The sequence below is a fragment of the Dipodomys ordii genome, unplaced genomic scaffold (genome assembly GCF_000151885.1).
Source record: "Dipodomys ordii isolate 6190 unplaced genomic scaffold, Dord_2.0 Scaffold94, whole genome shotgun sequence".
Classification (NCBI taxonomy): domain Eukaryota; kingdom Metazoa; phylum Chordata; class Mammalia; order Rodentia; family Heteromyidae; genus Dipodomys; species Dipodomys ordii.
The window spans coordinates 8,996,076-9,013,733 of record NW_012267310.1 but is presented as its reverse complement, the minus strand read 5'-3'; the positions used below and the strand labels follow the sequence as shown (position 1 = coordinate 9,013,733).

At 38.9% G+C, this 17,658-nt stretch overlaps 1 protein-coding gene across 1 annotated transcript in view; it reads left to right on the top strand.

Moving 5' to 3' along the window:
* Positions 1-6,619: 6,619 nt before the first annotated feature.
* LOC105993246 (chromosome unknown open reading frame, human CXorf21) overlaps positions 6,620-17,658 on the top strand; it is a 22,126-nt gene continuing 11,087 nt past the window's right edge. The window contains exon 1 of the mRNA XM_013026452.1: positions 6,620-6,827. The gene's annotated coding sequence lies outside the window, so the exon portion shown is untranslated. The remainder of the gene's footprint in view (positions 6,828-17,658) is intronic.

The window sequence follows — 17,658 nt, the reverse complement described above, 5'->3', positions numbered from 1 at the left end:
GGGGCCTGAATTCTGGGCCTGGGCGCTGTCCCTCAGCTATTCAGTTCAGGGCTAGCACTCTACCACTTGAGCCACAGCGCCACTTCCGGCTTTTTTTTCTGCTTATGTGGTGCTGAGGAATCGAACCCAGGGCCTCATGCATGCAAGGCAAGCGCTCTACCACTGAGCCATCTTCCCAGCCCCTACAATGCTTTATGAAACATGTCTTCCCTTCCATTGCTCTCTCCCATATTTTCCCTCCTGCCCCCACCCACAAGGTATACAGTTCTTTTTCTACATAGTGTCTAGTGAGCACCACTGTTGTATTTGTTCACTCTTTCTTCTACCCTTTCTGTGCCCCCCCTTAACCTCCCAAATACAAACAAGTAAGACAAAAGGAAAAGAAAAGGCAAGTGCTGTACCACCCTGAGACATAGTTTCACTTTTTTTTTTTTTTTTTGGTCATGGGGCTTGAACTCTGGGCCTGAGTGCTATCCCTCAGCTCTTCAGCTCAAGGCAAGTGCTCTACCACTTGAGCTACAGCGCCACTTTCTGTTTTCTGGTGGTTTATTGGAAATAGAGTTTCACAGCCTTTCCTGCCCAGGCCAGCTTTGAACTGTGATCCTCAGATCTCAGCCTCTGGATTAGCTAGGATTACAGGCTTCCACTTCTATTTTTTAGGTGGTTAACTGGAGTTAAGAGCCTCAAAAATTCTCCTGCCTGGACTGGATTTGACTGTGATCCTCAAATCTCAGCCTCTTGAGTAGCTATAGGATTACAGGTGTGAGTCACCAGGGTCTGGCTTATTGTATACTTTTAGCAGCAATAAAAATCAAATTGACTTAGGAATGCCTCTGATCCATCCTATGGACTTGGCAGGTACTGTTGTTTATTGATTACAGATAAGATCAAATTTAAAAAGGAATTTAAGGTATTGTACTTAGGCAATGCTATAAAGATAAACAAGGATGCAAATTTGGGAGCAGAAGGTTAGATTGAGCTTTTTTAAAAAAAATCAGTTGTGGGGCTTGAACTCAGTGCTAGGGTGCTGTCCCCAAGCTCTTCTGCTCAAGTCTAGTGCTCTACCACCTTGAGCCACAGCTCTTCTTCCAGTTTTTGAGTGGTTAATTGTAGATAAGAGTCTCATGGGACTTTTCTGCCCGAGCTAGCTTTGAACTGGGATCCCCAGATCTTGGCCTTCTGGGTAGCTAGGATTACAGGGGTGAGCCACCAGAGCCTGGCCAGATTGTTTTTTTTTAATGTGGAGTCAAATGCCTATAAATGGAATTCTCTTGGCCATGAGATAGAGACATTAAGATAGAAGTTAAAGAGATATTCAGGATATCCAAAGAGGAAAATGGAAATGCGACAAGTAATGAATTCACCAAAATGAAAAACTGGAAAAGCAGGAACTTTTAATTCTAGGAGAGAGATGATTGACAGGAAACTAATCATTAAAAACTCAAAAGTGAGGAGACAGGAGAATCACTAGCAGTGTTTAATGAAACAAAATCAACTCAATAATGGTAAGGACACCTTCCTAAGGAAGGGCTGCATTAATAAAGTGGTGATTACATTATTACTGCATTATTCATACACTAAAAATCAATGTAGTTGTTAAAAAGGATAGGGTCTGTCTATGAGCATGGTTCAAGTGGTGGAGCACCTGCTTAGTAAGTATGAGACCATAAGTTTAAACCCCATACCACTCAAATGGGAAAAACTAGGATGAAGTTCATCTGCATGTATTGAAATTTTAAACAAATGCTAGTAAGGGTCCAGGCACCATGTCTCATGCTTTTAATCCTAGCTATTCAAGAGACTAAGATCTGGAGTATCAAGGTTTAAACACAGCCTAGGCAGAAAAATCCATGAAACTCCATCTCTAAAAGAACCAACAAAACAACTGGGCAGAAAGATGGCTCAAGTGGTATAGTGTCAACTGAGCAAGCAAGACAAACAAGTGAGAAGTCCTGGGTTCAAACACCAGTACTGCGCTCCAAAGAAAACCACATCTGTAATCCTAGCCACTCAGGAGACTAAGATTGAGGATCATGTTTCTAAGCCAGCCTAGACAGGTCTGTGAGACTGTCATCTCCATTTAATTACCCAAACTATGGAAGTAGAGCTGTGATTCAGGGTAGTGGAGCACTACCCTGAGCACAAAAGCTTAAGGATAGCATCCAGACCCTGAGTTCAAGCCTCAGGACCAGCACCAAACATTAAAAGAAAAAGAGGATACATACAATCATTGGAATGTATATTTAAAAAAAAAACTAACAATAGGACGAAGTTTTAAATTTCACTGTTTTTGTACTATTTATAATTTTAAAGTGTAAACATATAAAAGTTTTCAAAAACAAAGTATTTACAAAGAGAGGAGGTTAATGGAAACTATCAAATATATAAATGTCAAAAAGGATGTAGGCCAAGATAAAAGCCTTAAGACTAGATGATTAGGAAATTCTGTAAAAGTAAGGGCTGGGAAGGTGGCTCAGTGGTAAAGTGCTCGCCTTGCAGGCATGATGCCCTGGGTTCGATTCCTCAGCACCACATAAGCAGAAAAAGCAAAAGTGGTGCTGTAGCTCAAGTGATACAGTGCTAGGCTTGAGCTTAAGAGCTGTGTGGGACAGTGCCTAGGCCCAGAATTCAGGCCTCACGATCGACCAAAAAAAAAAAAAAAAGAACAAATTCCGAGAAAGTAGTTGAGTAGTCATTGGAGTACTGAGAGAGACAACTGTTGTAGGGTCGAGAGGAAAGGAAAAGAGCAGTAGATGAGGTCAATTTGACTAAATTATTATATATGCGCATCTGAATCACCGTGGGAAATCCCTCTGTACAATTAATATGTGCTAAAAATTTAAAAAAAAGACTAGTAAAGTAAAACAGACTCTGTTGGGGGTATATACCAGCGAGAGGAGGAACAATAGAGATGGTAAGACTGAATATCTATATCTTTATATGTGTGTGTGCGTGTAAATAGAACAATGAAACCTGTTTAAATTGATTTAAGAAGGGAGGAAGGGGGAGGCAGGAGAGAGATGGAAGAGTTTAATTGGGGTACACTGTTTATGCATATTTTCTGGAAGTATCATACTGAACTATCTCCCTTGTACAACTAATACATATTAATAAAAAAATCTTAACAACAACAAGAACTGGGTGGGGGCGCCGGTGGCTCACGCCTGTAATTCTAGCTACTCAGGAGATTGAGATCTGAGAATTGCAGTTTGAAGCCAGCTTGGGGAGGAAAGGCCATTAGACTCTAATCTCCAATAGATTACTCAGAAAAAGCCAAAAGTAGCTTGGTGGCTCAATTGGCAGAGCTCTAGCCTTGAGCAAAAGAAGCCCTGAGTTCTAGCCTAGGACTGGAAAAACAATAAAACAAAAAAAAACCCAAGTGTATTTAAGTGATTGAGAAGACAAGTGGCTTAAGAGAGTTAAGGTTTGCTGGAATAAATTTGTGAACTGGTCAGTTTTATGAATCTGCATGTCTAAATACGTATGTATATATATCTATATATGTGAGTATGTATGTTTGTATACATATACATACACACACCCTTTTCTGTTTAGGGAAAGGCAATTATAGATTAGATCAGGGACTAGAAATGGTCAAATAGGACCTATTCTTGGGAAATGTAGAGTGCTTATAGCAAGAGTACTTGGAGGGTAGTGCAAGTTGGCAAGGTGAAAGGTTGAGAGTGAGCTAGATGAAGATGATATCCTAATAGAAATAACCTATGGGTTTTTTTTTGTCAGCCGTGGGGCTTGAACTCTGGGCTTGGGCCCTAATAGAAATAACCTATACATCATTTTTTTTACACTAGCAAAGGTAATTGGGTAATAGGAATAACATTCAGTTAGAGGAACAGAAATCAAGGAAATAACTTTTACTTACCATTTAGCAGATTGATGGAAAATCATATTACAAGATTTTAGCTACAAAGGCTATAATTCTATTTCCTTATAGTCAGCAAAGAGAAAAGCAGTTTAAAGCCTTTCATACACTCAGGTTTTATCAAAAGAGAAATGGCAAGCTGAGTTGACATAATGCCAACTTTTTGATCACAGAAAATTTCTTTCTAGAAAGGATGATTTTCATAAAAAGAGTGATTTACGAGACAAAAGCAAGAAGAGTCAATGTAATCAAAATTTTGCCTTTTGGTTTTGAATACAGTGGTATGTGTATTTGACTTCTAGAATTGAAACTCCTTTGTACAACTACTTTAAAAACAGCAAAAGGTGGCTCATGCCTATAATCCTAGATACTCAGGAGGCTGAGATCTGAGGATCACTATTCAAAGCCAGCCAGTGGGGCAGGAAAGTCAGTGAGACTATCTCCAATTAACCCCCAGGAAACTGGAAGTGGCACTGTAGCTCAAGTGGTAGGGTACTTGCCTTGAGTTGAAGAGCTCAGGTACAGTACCCAGGCCCAGAGTTCAAGCCCCACAACTAGCAAAAAAAACCCAAAAACAACAACCCAAACCCTAAACAAACAAACAAACAAATGCATGAAAAGCAAATGAAATCCCAGTATGGTGACTTAGGCCACACTAGAGCAGCAACAATCACCTTGCATTGGTTATTTCATAATAATGTTCCATGAGTGTTCGGGGACCCCATGAGAGAGTGTTTTTGGATCAGGTGAGACTCATTCTAGGGCATTCAAAATAGTCATAGTTGAACCTACAACTAAAGTGAAATTAATGTTTGGCCCCCAAGGAACTGTGACCTCTTGATCATAGCTAACATCTCCATCGGGTGGCCAAGCCTGAAGCCATCCCTGCACCTGATTTTATGAGATTACAGTGCAGCTGAACCTGCCCTTGGGGCCATGAGTCTGCTGTTTCTTGGGATGACAGGTCAAGTCAGATCTGAAACTAGATGAGAAACTGTGCTTATTGGACTTGTCTTTTCAACTGGGTCTAAGTAGTGTTCCGTTAAATAGTGCAGAAAACCACGACCTCTAACAGAGAGAAAAATTGCTAGGGTCATTTTTAAAGGTAAGATTTTTTTTAAAGATTGAGTCGTCGAGCAAAGATACATAAAAACAATTAAATCCAATAAATGAAAATGTTCACAAATTAATGATTTGGCCATTAGCTTTCATCAAAATTAGGTAGAAAAAGACAATGAGATTGATATCCTTTGGACAGCAATACTTGTGGTCTCTTAACTTGAAGTAGTTAGTAAACCAGCCAAATGCTTTTGAAAAATCAAGTAAATTTAAGTCTGACTTAAAGTACTACTTTGTAAAATGAAAAAGGAATACACACATGGTAGGAATTTTCAAGTAGTTATCTCATTCTGGAAAAGCAATTTTTAAATTTCTAATTGTATGTTCATTCCACAAAGAAAAACATCCTAATAAGCTGTTGGGTTTAAACAGTATGAGTATTTAAATTTTTGTCAGATATAGGGAAACTAGCTTCTAAATATATTTATAATCTCACCAATAGCATATAAGAGTGCTTGTCTCTTCACAACTGTCCTTTTTAAGATATTAGAAATATGATTGAGAAATAATATCTTTTTGGGGTGGTACTTGGAATTTCAACTCAGGGTGTTGAACTTGCTACCCTGCTGTGATTCTGTTGAGTCACATACCTAGCCAGGTTATTGATGTATATTTTTTTGTGTATCAGTCCTGGGACTTGAACTCAGGGCCTGGGCACTGTCCCTGGGCTTTTGTGTGCTTTACAATTTGAGCCACAACTCCAATTCTGGCTTTTATGTGGTTAACAGGAGATAAGAGTCTCACAAACTGTTGTGCCTTGGTTGGCTTTGAACCATGATTCTCAGATCTCAGCCTCCTGAGTAGCTAGGATTACAGGTGTGGACAAGTGCCACCTAATAATAATACAACTTTAATTAAAAATTAATAGCATACATTTATTGTTAGCTTTCATTGTAACACTTTTATTACAGGTATACAGTGTTTCCAATCATCCTCACTCCCTTTGTCATTCCTTAAGTTCCTGCACCTCCTTCTTAAAGCAATTTCAACAAGTATCATTGTTCTGTTTTATGCATATATATAAAGGCCTTTCACCATATTTACTCTGCTTCACCCTTTCCACTCACTTTCCCCCTTTCCCTCTCTGCTGATCTTGCCCCCTATTGGAGCCTGCTTTACTTCCCTGTTATTAAAGAAAGTATGTTAGTTGTATCAAGAAGAAATAATGTGTGTGTGTGTGTGTGTGTGTGTGTAGGAGCATGAATTATTATTTTATCATCCAGACTGGCTTTGAAATCTTTCTGTGGCCCAGGCAGGCCTAATACTTGTGATCCTCCTAAACTCATCTTCCTTTGTACTGGGATTACAGGCCTGCACCACTATGCCTAGTTGAGAAGCAACTTCTTAGCAATTACAGATTAATGAGGAAACAGAATATTTTAGGCATATATAACTACAGCTCTTTTTTGGAGGCTGATTACAAGATAATCTATCGCTATAGGATGAGAAATTAATTACGCTCGTAAGGTTCTTACATAACGTGCAATAATAAACTTAAGAAAAACAAAAGACAGTTTCGTAGATAGGTTTCATTTTTTGAAAAAGGGGAAGAAACTCCATTTTGTGGTTTGAAGTGGGGTTGTCAGTTACTACCTCCCCATTTCCTGGGACTTCCCACTGCTTCTTTAGCACAAATCATACTTGAGTGAAATAACTATTTTTCCACTCAGAATCAGTTATAAAAAGCATGTCAATGATACGAGCAGCTTAGTCTCCTGGTCTCATCAGAGAAGGCTTGTAAACATTTCTGGAAAGCGTGCTGGCTGGTCGGCTCATCTTTGGATGGTCAGTTTTGTGGTTCTGAAGGATCAAAGATTGGTTAGTGAAGGTAAGTAAGTAAAAGGAGGTGGTGGGTCCTACAATTCTACAATTCGACTACCTTTTCCTGTCCTTTCTATTCTCACCCTTTCTTAGACTGTTAGCATCAGAACTCAGATCCAGTCTTATGACATCCAGAACGCTCTCTAGCTTGTTAAGTCAGGGTTGAGTGGGAGTTAAAGGAAACATTCAGTAAAGAGAAATTAAGGCCAACACATTTCTTATATTCTAACGGACACATTTTGGACATTTCTAATTTTTATATTGAATTTTCATTTTTAAATTCTCTATTTGATTTCTTTTTGAGACAAGTTCTTGCTATGGAATCCCTTCTACTAGAACCTCCCAAGAGCTGAGAGATTATGGGCACATATTACCATACCTGGTTTGAATCAAATACTTTATAATATATATTGTCCTCTTTTACTAATTGCAACTCTGCTTAATTTATGCATTTCTAAATAAAGGCTTAAAAATATCAGCAGGATTTTCAGGGACAATGCAGCTCTTGACTTTATACAGTGATGAGATTCAGAGACAAGCACAATCACAATACATTCCAATTGGATTTTACTCTCAATTATTCAGTTCAGTGGGCTGTGCTATTGTTGTTCTGTGTGGCAGGATACAGTCAAAGTGAATACGATTTATACTGATGATACTTTTCAAATTCTCTGAGTAGTTTGAGGAAAGCCTATCTTTGGTATTAAAGACAACACATGCAAGGGCAGACTTTTGTTTGAATTAGCTTTTGATTTGCTCAAGCAGAATTTTCTTTTGTACTTATCTATCTGTGCTTGAATATAAACCTGGTTCAGACTCCGCATATTTTTATTAATATTAATCTTTTTGCATAGATCAGTTTGAGATAATTGAGAAGCCTTTGGCAGTTTGAAGAGTGTTTGAAATATGTGTTATACAACCATATCGCATTGGCAATCACAGATTATTTCCAAAGTGATATTTTCAATACTTCCACCAATCACTGAAAAATTTGCAAGATTTTTATCTCTCCAGGCTCTTTTTAAAAGTTTTTTTGTATTAGCATCATTAATTCCATAGAGTTTCATTATATTTTCATCTATGTATATAATGTACTTTGATCATATTTGTTCCCCTGACCGATCCCCTTTCTCTTCCCAAATTCCTCTAGGGTCCTAACAAATGTTACACAATATAAACGTATCTTTAACGAAATACAGTAACTTTCTCTTGAATTTTATTTTAAAGTTTTAAACTTGCATAGAAGTTGAGAGACTATTATAACCAACACTTATTACATAGATTAGTCAGTTATATCATTTTGTTACTTTTACTTTTCTTTCTCAGTGTCTCTCTCAGTTTCTTTTCCTGAATTATTTGAGAGGATACTGTTGACCTTAGGACACATTATCCTTAAATACTTCCATGTATATTTCCTAAGAAAAAGGGTGGTATTTCACATAATTACAATACTATTATGACATTAAGGAAATTTAACATCAACATAACATTATTATCTAACATATGACTCACCTTCAAATTACTACATTATCTGCATGTGATTTTTTTATTGCTTAAGTATTTTTTAATTGCTTAAGTACAAGATCCAATCAATGATCTTGCATTGCATCTGGTTATCATATGGACTATCGAGAAAATGTTAATAGCAATAGGTATAATTGGCAAGAATAATATCAAGAAATTTTAATTTCAAAGAACACTGTTATGGTCAGTATTCTTATCTTCCTAGCCCCTAGTATGTGCTAAATATATGAAAATTAAATTGAAAAAAAATACTCATAAGGTTTGACTTTCCAATATGTGAGATGGCATGAAAAAGTATGGGGAAAATTCAACCATGAAAAAAATATATTTACTACTAGTTTAGCACTAAATTTTACATCTTTGAAATGAGAAATTTCTTACATTAGGTAAAGCCCTTGAAAGTAGCAATTACCTTTGGACATAAGAATCCAAGCATAACTGAACAAAGTTATTTATTTACTTGGGGAGGTTAATGTGGAGAACAGAGGATTTTTGATTTACAGTTTTATAATATTAACCATCAGTTATATTTCCAGAAATTAATTTGTTAAGTAAGAGTCAATTTACATTTGATAGGAGAGCAGCCATTCCCAAATTATATGTTTTGTAACAAGAATGGAAATAAGGATGAGTAAGAGATAAACTACTTTTTTTTCTTGTCAGTTGTGGGGCTTGAACTCTGGGCCTGGACGCTGTCCCTCAGCTCTTCAGCTCAAGGCTAGTGCTCTACCACTTGAGCCACAGAGCCACTTCCAGTTTTCTGGTGGTTTATTGGAGATAAGAGTCTCACGGACTTTCCTGCCCGGGCTGGCTTTCAACCGCAATCCTCAGATCTCAGCCTCCCAACTAGCTAGGATTACAGGCATGAGCACCCATGAAATGATCTACCAAAGGGATAGAATCTAAGGCTTCTGATTCAGTGAGTTTCTAGTTGTAAAGAACAGGCATTTAAAAAGCTATAAGTAAAAATTTTAAATGTGTGTGCTATGGGATGTAAATGGTTCACATCTGTAATCCTAGCTACTTAGGCTGAAATGTGAGGATCATGGTTCAAAGCCAGCGTAGCAGAAAAGACAATGAGACTCTTATTCCCAATTAATCAGCAAAAAAACTGGAAGTGGAATTGTGGCTCAAGGGGTAGAGTGCTAGACTTGAGCATAAAGTCTCAGGGAGAGCACATAGGCGGGGATTCAAGCCCTAGGGCTGGCACAAAAAAATGTTTATTCCATTTCACAGAGGGAGAGTCCTCCTGAATTGGAGGACTGTAATTGGAGTAAAATTTTTGTATCATTCACTTAAAATATATTAAAACATATCATTCAGACTTAGTTACATTATCAAAATCAGATTATGAACAAAACAATATTTAAATTCTTAATGATAATTTAATATCATGTTCTTTCAAACCAGAAAGTCCTCCCAAATCAATAAGATCTTAAAACATTTAGATTGGTAAGGATACAGGTTGACCCGTTGTAACAATAAGATATACAAGATATGAACAAGATATGTACAAAACGAACTTTACAACATTGGTTGGGGGGGGAGGGAAGAGTCAGGGAGGTGAGCAGGGAAGGGATGGTAGGGGAAAAACAAAGGAGGGGGTAACAATGCTCGATAGGAAATGTACTCATTACCTTACTCATGTAACTGTAACCCCTCTGTACAGCATCTTTACAATAAAAATATATACACAAAATTTAGATTGGAATTACAGGATCTACAATTTATAGTATGGGCCACAGCTCCATTTCCAGCTTTTTGGTAGTTTGTTGGAGGTAAGAGTCTCACCAGCTTTCCTGCCCAGGCTGGCTTTGAACCACCATTCTCAGATCTCAGCCTCTTGAGGGGCCATGATTTCAGGCATGAGCCACCAGCACCGAACTCCTACACACAATCTTAATGAGGAGCTTGCTTCACTTCCAAAGGTAAGGCAAGCATAAATTTGCTCACCCAACTGGAAAATTTAAAAAAATGTGTTGAAGAATGTCAGTGGAAACAATCTTAAGCATTGCTGGCAAAAGAATAAATTTGTCTAAGCTATTTGAAAAGCAATTTGGTAATAACTGTGATCTAATTATTGTCCTGTTCCAAACTGGCTTAGGGAAACGTTCATGGAGACATATGCAATGACAGCACATAGTGTTCACTATGAAAAATGATTTACTAAATAAGATATGCTTACAGATTTTTTATTTCCTGATTGGCTTACAGGGATGAGGAGCCTTTATTTGTGCCAAAGGCAATTTGGATATTTATAACATCATTCTAGGGCTACAGAAAATTATGAATACAAGCAGATGGCCATGGCCAGCTTATGAGAAGCATACATGTCTAGCCTGTCATGTATCTGAAGCGGGAGGCTCCCTACCCCTGGAAGATGGCTCTATATAAGCAGATATGATGGCCAAACCACCCTCCATGTACCTTGGCCTAAGATTATTTGTGCGATAGCACATTTTTCTCTTCAATTCCATGAGATTGTATCTTAGACCACTGATTCCACTATTTTGTAGAAACTGGAGGTCTCCTTAGCATCCATTCCAATCCAGTCTCTTCAGGCATGTTAGTTCATCCTTGCCCCAAATACTTTTTCAAGAAGCAAGACCTGACCTGTCCTGATTCCTTATCACCTCAAATCACCACCTTCCTTAGTCACTTCACTTTCCTTTTGCTAGCACTTGCCACTCATTCCAAACATGGTTCCAATGACTATTTTACACTTCATGGTAGCAGCTGGGTTATATAAAAGGAAGTCCTTGTGATTATTGTAAGGGAAGGAAATTCCTAGACTCTGTTTCTCATTTAGGGATAAGGATTCGTAATGGATGGCCTAAGTCTCTGAAGTGTTAATATTTGCGATAATATTCGAAGGTCATGAGGCCGGAAGATAGATTGGCAAGCTCTCAGGAAAGAAAGATGAACAGCTGGGCGCTGGAGGCTCACGCCTGTAATCCTAGCTACTCCGGTGGCTGAGATGTGAGGATCTCTGTTCAAAGCCAGCCCAGGCAGGAAAGTCCTGTGAGACTCTTATCTCTAATAAACCACTAGAAAACCAGAAGTAGTGCTGTGGCTCAAGTGGTAGAGCGCTCACCTTTAGCTGAAGAGTTTAGGGACAGCACCCAAGCCCAGAGTTCAAGACCCACAAGCGACAAAAAAAAAAAAAAAGATAGAAAGATGAACAGAGGCTCAGTGTGGCTAGCGTCATGGGACTTTTGGGGAACAGGCAGAAATGAGGTAAGAAGGCAGACAAGTACCAATGCACCATGAGGGCCTAGCAGGTGCGAATGTCTGGAGATGATTGGGAAAAGTAAACAGGGCATCTGTAATACTCAATTACACTGTAGAAAATGGTAGTAAAAGAGTGACATAATTCTAGACTATAGCAGTGATATTTGTTAAAAAAAATCATTCATATGCTTAGATTTTTGTTTTTACATTTTTTACTGTAAAGATACTGTATAGAGGGGTTACAGTTACATGAGTAAGGTAATTGAGTACATTTCCTATGAAGCATTGTTACCCCCTCCTTTGTTTTTCCCCTACTATTCCTTCCTTCCCCACCTCCTCACTCTTCCCTCCCTGCCCCCCGAAATTGTAAATTTCGTTTTCAACATAGTGTCTTGTTTGTCTCATTGTTACAATGGGTCAACCTGTATCCTTGCTTAGTATCATCTTATATGATCATATGTGCATAGCTTTTGACCTTTTCTGCTAGTCTAGTAAGATTATTCTAGACGTATACTAGTTATTGCAAATAAGGGAAACCATGGGACCTATGTTTCTTGGGTCTAGCTTATTTCACTTAATATAATTTTTGCCCATGTCTTTCCATTTCCTAACCAATGGGGCCATGTCATTCTTTCTGATGGAGGCATAGAATTCATATATATATATATATATATATATATTGATCCATTCATCTACTGAGGGGCACCTGGGTTGGTTCCATACTTTAGCTATGGTGAATAATGCTGCTATAAACATAGTTGTGCTGGTAGCTTTAGGATGGCCTTGTAAATGCCCTGGGTAAATGCCCAGAAGGGGGATTGCTGGGTCATAGGGGAATTCTATGTATATAGTCTTTTGAGGAATCTCCATATTGCTTTCCAAAGTGGTTGAACAAGTTTACACTCCCACCAACAATGCAGTAGGCTTTCCTTTTGGCCACAATCCCCCTCCAGCATCTGTTATTAGAGTTCTTGATTATAGCCATTCTAAATGGGGTGAGGTGGAATCTCAATGTTGTTTGGATTTGTATTTCTTTTATGGCTAGAGAAATTGAGCATTTTTCTTCATGTGTCTATCGGCCATCCTTCTTTCCTCTTCAGAAAAGTCTCTAAGTCTTTAGCCCAGTTATTAATGGGGTGGTTGTTTCTTTGAGGATTTGTTGTTGGGGGATTTAAGTTTTTGAGTTCTAAGTATATTATAGATATGAGGCCCTTGTCCATAGTATGGCTAGTGAAGATCTTCTCCCAATCCATGGGCTTTCTATTGATCTTGCTAGCTATGTCCTTTGCCATCCAGAAGCTCTGCAGTTTCATGCAATCCCATTTGTCCAACCTTTCTTTGATTTGTTGTGTTTCTGGGTCTTTATTAAGAACATTTCAGCCTGTGCCAAGGAGACCTAGGGTTTCTTCTATTTCTTCCTGTAATGTTTTCAGGCTCTCTGCTTTGACCTTGAGGTCTTTGATCCATTTGGAGTTGATTCTGGTGCAGGGTGATATATAAGGATCTAGCTTTAGTTTTCTACAGGTGTTTAACCAATTTTGCCAGCACCATTTACTAAAGTGGCTGTCTTTCTCCCTTTCTATTTTTTAGCTCCGGTACCGAAGATTAGGTGGCTATGGGTCTGTGGGTTCATTTCTGGGTCTTCAGTTCTATTCCATTGGTCCTCAGGTCTGTTCTTTTGCCAGTACCAAACTGTTTTGATTACGATGGCTTTGTAGTAGAGTTTGAAGTCTGGTATTGATTCTATTTCATTGAAGAATGAGGTTGGGATGTTGATAGGTAACACATTGAATTTGTGGATAGCCTTTGGCAGTATTGTCATTTTCACAATGTTAATCCTCCCAATTCAGGAGAACGGGAGGTTTTTCGACTTTCTTAGTTCTGCTTCAATTTCCTTTTTCAGGTTTTTAAAGTTTTCATCATAGAGGTCCTTCACTTCTTTAGTAAACTCCTAGGTATTTTATTTTTTGTCGGGCTCTTAGAAAAGGAGTTGCTTTCCTGATTTCAGCCACCCTCTTCTTGTTATTGGCATACAGAAAAACCATTGATTTTTGAGGGTTAATTTTATACCCTGCTACTTTGCCAAAGTTCTGAATCAGCTCAAGTAACTTGAGAGTGAAGTCCCTGGATTTCTTTAAATGCAAGATCATGTCATTTGCAAAGAGGGAGAGTTTTACTTCAGCTTTCCCTGTTTGGATCTCCTTTACGTTTGCATCTTGTCTTCTTGCTCTAGCTAGGCATTCTAATACTAAGTTGAAGAGAAGCGGAGAGAGTGGACATCCTTGTCTTGTTCCTGTATTGAGAGGAAATGACTTTAGCGTTTCGCCATTAAGTATAATGTTGGTTGGCTGTAGGTTTGTCATATACAGCCTTTATTTTATTGAGGAATGATCCATGGATTCCTAGTTTCTCTAGAGCTTTCCTCATAAAGGGGTGTTGTATCTTGTCAAATGCTTTTTTTCATATGCTGAGATTAAAAAATGGAGGATTTCTGGGCACCAGCAGCTCTCATCTGTAATAGCTACTCAGCAGGATGAGATCTGAGGATTGCAGTTCCAGGACAGCCTGGGCAAGAAAGTCAGTGAGTCTCCTTTTCCTTTCCCTTTTTTTTGTCAGTTGGGGGCTTGGACTAGAGCCCTGGAAACTATCCATAAGCTCTTCTGGTCTACCACTTTGAGCCTCAGCTCCATTCCAGTTTTCTAGTGTTTAATTGGAGATGAGAGTCTTATGGAGAGTTGCAATAGACTCCAGATGATCTACAAAGCTTCAAATATCTACTATCGCTAAGGTTTCTTCAATGTATGCTCTTAAAATGTTCTTCCTGGTTAGTTTTTCTTTGTCTTTTTTTTTTTTGACTCTAGGCTTGTATTATCTGGTGTAACTTCAAAGTATGTTTATGTACCCAAGTTATAAATACAAGTTTTCTGAGAACCCATATATGTGCTAATCTAGAAGGAAGATTTCATTTTGCAGTTTTTTTGAAAGACAAGTAAATGATTTAACAAAATGCTGCACTTTAGCACATACTTTCAACTTGTGAATTTGTGCATAAGGTTAATTTTGGTATTCCCCTGTCTAGTAATGATTAACATAGGCTAAATTTGCCTAGAACATCTTATTTGCAAATGTCCTTAGATGTCTTTTTCTTTACATGTAACCAGTCACAGAGAATTCTTTTTTGTTGTTGTTGTTCATGAGGCTTGAACTCTGGGCTTGGGAGCTGTCTCCGACCCTCTTTGTGCTCAAGGCCAGTGTTCTACCACTTGAGCCATAGCACCACTTCCAGTTTTCCAGTAGTTAATTGGAGATAAGAGTCTCACAGGGAGTTTTCTGCCGTAGCTGGTTTTGTACCTCAGTTCTCAGTTTCGTGAATAGCTAGGATTACAGGCGTGAACCACTGGCACCTGGCATAGTCACAGAGATTTCTGAACATACACATACACAGACACAGACACACAGACAGACAGATACACACACAGAGCTCCTCTAAGATGAGAGAAAAGTTTAAGTGATAAAATACCTTTCAATAATTTCATTTAAAAAATGGGGCTGGGAATGTGGTATAGTGCTTGCCTTGAATGCATGAAGCTCTGGGTTCAATTCCTCAGTAGCACATAAACAGAAAAAGCTGGAAGTAGCAGTGTGGCTCAAGTGGCAGAGTGCTAGCTTTGAGCAAAAAAAAAAAAAAAAGCTCAGGGACAGTGCCCAGGCCCTGAGTTCAAGCCCCAGGACTGGCAAAAAGATATGTTAATATTTACTTGAAGTGAACTATTTGAAATATCTTTTTTTTTGTCAGTTGTGGGGCTTGAACTCTGGGCCTGGGTGCTGTACCTCAGCTCTTCAGCTCAAGGCTAGAACTCTACCACTTGAGCCACAGCACCACTTCTGGCTTTTTCTGTTTATGTGGTGCTGAAACCCAGGGCCTCATGCATGCAAGGCAAGTACTCTACCACTGAGTCACCTTCCCAGCCCTATTTGTAATGTCTTTGAAGTGACTCAGTGATATCATCTTAAAATTTCACAACTAATAAAAAATATTAGGAAAAATTACTAGCTAGGAAGGATGGCACACATTTATGTATGTATGTATGTATGTATTTATTTTTGTTGGTCATGGGGCTTGAACTCTGGGCCTGGGTGCTGTTCTTCAGCTCTTCAGTTCAAGGCAAGCACTCTACCACTTAAGCCACAATGCCACTTCCAGTTTTCTGGTGGTTAATTGGAGATAAAAGTCTCAAAAACTTTCCTGCCTGGGCTGGCTTTGAACCAGGATCCTCAGATCTCAGCCTCTTGAGTAGCTAGGATTACGGGCGAGAGCCACCATAGCGGGGCAGGCTCACATTTTTAATCCCAGCATTTTGAAGGCTGAGACAAGAGGTTCATGAGCTCAACGTCAGCCTGAGCTACACTGCCAAGGCCCTGTCTTAAAACAAAACAAAACAAAGTAAAACAAAACCCCCAAACACAAAAGAAAAATTCCAAGAATTACTCAAATAGACCCAAAATAATTTCTTCATTTCTCTATTTTAAAATTTTAGGATATCATGATGTGCATCACTGTTTTTGTCTCACTGATATATTCAAGTATGGTTATAACAATGTAACGTATTAGTACTTATGTAATCTCATTTTTGTTTATAATTTTATGCAGTATTAGTCTTCTCACAGCTTTACAGGTCTTTCAAAAACTTCCTTTGCGTGCTTTCTGCTGCCCTCTACTGCTAATTTTCAGAAACGTCCGGTTCTGAGTGTACTCAACCCTCCTCATGAAATCATGCAATATTAAGGTTTAAAGGTACTCTCAAGCTTATTCAATCTCACATCTACAATTTACAGACAGGAAATTGAGTCTCCAAGAATTTAAGTAATGCAAACATGACCTCAGTTCTCTGACTCATGGTGTTTGAATGTCTAGTGACTTATGGTACATTACTCAATTTTGACATTGTAAAATATGAACATAATCATAGCACTTGCATCTCAGGGTTGTTATGAGATGAATTTTTTAGTACATAAAATACTTAGAATAGAATATAGGTTGTATCTAGTGCTATAAGAATGTTAGTTTGCTTACAGACAGTACTAACTAGACTGAAACCACAAACTAGTGACATGGTCAGAACTAGAACTCCACTCTATTAACTGCTGTACTGGCTTCATCAAATTATTTTATTTTTTTCTGCCAGTCCGGGGGTTTGAACTTAGTACCTGGGCACTGTCCCCAAGCTTCTTTAGCTCAAGGTTAGCACTCTACCACTTGAGCTGCTTCTTCTTCTTCTTCTTCTTTTTCTGTTTATGTGGTACTGAGGAGTCAAATCCAGGGCTTCATGCATGCTAGGCAAGCACTCTACCACTCAGCCACATTCCCAGCTCCATCCAATTATTTTTGACATTCACGATTTTGAACATTTACACATTACCTTCAAATGTAGATTTTTGAAAAATATAATCTAGGGCTGAGGATATATATCAGTGTTAGAGCCCTTGCCCCTGGCATACACCAAATTCTAAGTTCTCTCCATAATACCACTCACAAAAAGTTGTCTAGCTGGGCGCCGGCGGCTCACACCTTAATCCTAGCTACTCAGTAGGCTGAGATCTGAGGATCATGGTTTAAAGCCAGCCCAAGCAGGAAAGTCTTTGAGACTCTTATCTCCAATAAGTCACCAGAAATCTGTAAGTGGCACTGTGGCTCAAGGGGTAGAGCGCTTGCTTTGAGCTGAAGAGCTGAGGGACAGCGCCCAGGCCCAGAGTTCAAGCCCCACAACTGACAAAAAAAAAGTTGTCTAGCTGGGCTTGGTACTTTGCACTTACCATTCTAGCACCCAAACAATGAGTCAGGAGGATCATAAGTTCAAGGCCAGACTCTATGTGGTGAGATGCTGTCTCAAAAATCAAGGTATCTGGGGTTGGGAAGGTGGCTCAGTGGTAGAGCGCTTGCCTTGCATGCATGAGGCCCTGGGTTCAATTCCCCAGCACCACATAAGCAGAAACAAAAAAGCCGGAAGTGGCGCTGTGGCTCAAGTGGTAGAGTGCTAGCCTTGAGCTGAAGAGCTGAGGGACAGCGCCCAGGCCCAGAGTTC